This window comes from Convolutriloba macropyga, unplaced genomic scaffold (assembly GCF_964194025.1).
Source record: "Convolutriloba macropyga unplaced genomic scaffold, txConMacr16.3 SCAFFOLD_774, whole genome shotgun sequence".
Taxonomy (NCBI): Eukaryota; Metazoa; Xenacoelomorpha; order Acoela; family Convolutidae; genus Convolutriloba; species Convolutriloba macropyga.
This window is the reverse complement of record NW_027452995.1, coordinates 8,837-12,500: the sequence shown is the minus strand read 5'-3', so window position 1 is coordinate 12,500 and position 3,664 is coordinate 8,837. Positions and strand designations below refer to the sequence as shown.

Below are 3,664 nucleotides of genomic sequence, written 5' to 3'. Positions count from 1 at the left end.
TACCGGACACCGAGAAATGTTGCCATTTCTCTTCCCGATGAGCTTTTCCCTGTTCATTCGCCATTACTAAGGGATTCTCAGTTGATTTCTTTTCCTCCCCTTACTGATATGCTTAAGTTAAGGGGGTTCTCTCGCCCAATTCAGGTTATGTAGTTGATTGTCTCTTAATTGGTTCACTGACCAATATGAGACAGAAACCGATTCAGCAGTTTTGTTCGCTACTACTATCAAACACAGGTCGAAGTTTCCATTCAGTCATTAATTCCAACTTTCAAATGTTGTTGTTTCAGCTTTCGCTTACTAGAAGCAACATAATACTCGCTGCAATACAGACCTCGGGAAACCCTCACCGTGAATAAGGTTCACTCACATATTTCACTACATTTTGCGTGGGATTGGAGATGAGGCTACTCGTTCTTGCTCAGTACTAGGCTGAAAATTAACGAAACTTCGTTACAAACGTTCACATGTTGATGTTTCCGCTTTCGCGTACTCGAAACAACATAATACTAGTCTTTGTAATTTAGTTTCATAATTTCAACTGTTCTCATGCAGAATTTTTGCTCATTCTTATCCCAAATTTTGACCTGGCTACTAGTTACACTCCTTGTACTTATTGCAAAATGACCACAAATTTCAACAGCTTTCACATGTTGCTGTTTCGGCTTTCGCTTACTACAGTCAACATAATACTCGTTGCAAAATAAGTGCTCGGCATCTGCAATTTTCCAAAGACGAAGTTTCGCCAGTTCAATTTTCGCTCGCCAATTATGGCTACTAATTCACACGGTACTGAGCTCAACAACATTAAATTTGTTCAGCAAGACTTTCACATGTTGATGTTTTGGCTTTCGCCTACTAGAAGCAACATAATACTCGTCTTGTTAGCTCATTCAATGAGAATAGCTTTTCCCGTTGAGAATTTTTGCCTTCAATTGGCGTTGTAGTGAGTTTGGCTACTCAGATCACCAAATACTTGTGACAATTCGAACCAGAAATGTTTTCAATTTTCACATGCTGATGTTTCGGATTCAACCTACTAGAAGCAGCATAATACTTGTATTCAACAATTTCTGTATCAAATCCCAGTTTTCTCTGGTGCATCTTTGCCAAACTATTCCAAACTGCCTGAGTCTGAATACCAATTACAGGTACTAGTAAATGCACGTTACTAAGGACTATATAGTTCTAGGTTACTGTACACAACGACGTTCACATGTTGATGTTTCAGCTGCCGCTTACTAGAAACAACATAATACTTATCGTGCATACCTTTCCATAACTTGTCCTTTTCAGATGCATTAGTTTCCCTTTGTCTTGGCTTCTACAGTCAGACTGGCTACTAGTAACAGCACAGTACTAATCACATATCGTTCTACAGTTTGCAGACAACTTTCACATGTTGATGTTTCAGCTTTCGCCTACTAGAAACAACATAATACTCGCTGTATACATTTGTAGTTCTCTATGTAACTTTCATGTGAAGAAGTTTCGCCAGTCTTTTTGACTGTCTCAAATCTGAGTCATGCTTAGGCTACTAGTTGCTTCATAGTACTTATCGCCTCGAGATCATTGAACAAAACTTGATTTTCACATGTTGCTGTTTCAGCTTCCGCTTACTAGAAACAACATAATACTAGTCTCATTAAGTTCCGTCTCTTTGCAATTTTCTTATGAAGAAAATTCGCCATCACAATGACTCCAGCAGTTCTTGATCAAGGAATGCAATCATTGATCAGAATGCTATTATTTGAATCGGTTCTGCTTTAAGTGTTCCAATTTTATTGGAAGCACCAACAATAGAACATCAATGTGTTCAATCGAGAGTTATATAACCCTGAATCGGACGCAGTCAACAGCCGAAGCCGAGACCGCCTTTTGCGTTAGAGAGGTCGGTAAACAAATCTTGCGATTCATACCGAATTAACACATATAGCTGTGCTCCTCTTCGTAAAGCGAGCCAAGTGATCCCCTGTTGAAGGATGTATTTGGACCAATCTAGTAGCATTTGGTTTCCAACAAGCTCTCCCAAGTTAGCTTACTTATTGGGCTTTTCAACCAATTCGGTTGGCTACAAGCATCATCAAAGTACTAGCCACAGTTTGATCGCAAAATTCTACGACTTTCACATGTTGATGTTTCGGCTTGCGCTTAGCCTACTATAAGCAACATAATACTAGTCATATCATAGAGCGTGATCAGCTTGTGACGTTCTCATGATGAAGTTTCACCAACAGTGTCTCACTTCGAGCTTAAATCCAGCTACTAGTAACTACACAGTACTGACTGCAACGATAACTTTTATCTATACCTTTCACATGCTGCGCTTTCGGCCAGGGCCTACTAACGTCAACATAATACTCGATATAAACTTTTGTTCATGATGCAGCTTCCCCATGCAGAAGTTTCGCCTTCAAATGCTCTCTTGGCCATATGACGTAAGAAAAGGTTACTAGTAACATCACAGTACTAGCCACAGTTTGATTGCAAAATTCTACGACTTTCACATGTTGATGTTTCGGCTTGCGCTTAGCCTACTAGAAGCAACATAATACTAGTCATATCATAGAGCGTGATCAGCTTGTGACGCTCTCATGATGAAGTTTCACCAACAGTGTCTCATTTCGAGCTTAAATCCAGCTACTAGTAACTACACAGTACTGACTGCAACGCTAACTTTTATCTATACCTTTCACATGCTGCGCTTTCGGCCAGGGCCTACTAACGTCAACATAATACTCGATATAAACTTTTGTTCATGATGCAGCTTCCCCATGCAGAAGTTTCGCCTTCAAATGCTCTCTTGGCCATATGACGTAACACAAGGTTACTAGTAACATCACAGTACTAGCCACAATTTGATCGCAAAATTCTACGACTTTCACATGTTGATGTTTCGGCTTGCGCTTAGCCTACTAGAAGCAACATAATACTAGTCATATCATGGAGCGTGATCAGCTTGTGACGTTCTCATGATGAAGTTTCACCAACAGTGTCTCATTTCGAGCTTAAATCCAGCTACTAGTAACTACACAGTACTGACTGCAACGATAACTTTTATCTATACCTTTCACATGCTGCGCTTTCGGCCAGGGCCTACTAATGTCAACATAATACTCGATATAAACTTTTGTTCATGATGCAGCTTCCCCATGCAGAAGTTTCGCCTTCAAATGCTCTCTTGGCCATATGACGTAACACAAGGTTACTAGTAACATCACAGTACTAGCCACAATTTGATCGCAAAATTCTACGACTTTCACATGTTGATGTTTCGGCTTGCGCTTAGCCTACTAGAAGCAACATAATACTAGTCATATCATAGAGCTTGATCAGCTTGTGACATTCTCATGATGAAGTTTCACCAACAGTGTCTCATTTTGAGCTTAAATCCAGCTACTAGTAACTACACAGTACTGACTGCAACAATAACTTTTATCTATACCTTTCACATGCTGCGTTTTCGGCCAAGGCCTACTAACGTCAACATAATACTCGATATAAAATTTTGATCATGATGCAGCTTTCCCATGCAGAAGTTTCGCCTTCAAATGCTCTCTTGGCCATATGACGGAACACCAGGTTACTAGTAACATCACAGTACTAGCCACAGTTTGATTGCAAAATTCTACGACTTTCACATGTTGATGTTTCGGCTTGCGCT

General features: G+C 40.0%; 1 non-coding gene and 1 pseudogene across 1 annotated transcript in view; both read right to left on the bottom strand.

The window, feature by feature from the left end:
- Positions 1-149, bottom strand: part of LOC142357965 (large subunit ribosomal RNA) — a 3,522-nt gene extending 3,373 nt beyond the window's left edge. Inside the window, exon 1 of the ribosomal RNA XR_012761735.1 lies at positions 1-149. This exon is cut by the window's left edge and continues 3,373 nt beyond it. This is a non-coding gene — a ribosomal RNA (large subunit ribosomal RNA).
- Positions 150-1,832: 1,683 nt separating this feature from the next.
- LOC142357964 (5.8S ribosomal RNA) lies at positions 1,833-1,984 on the bottom strand (annotated as a pseudogene).
- Between the last annotated feature and the right edge of the window lie 1,680 nt (positions 1,985-3,664).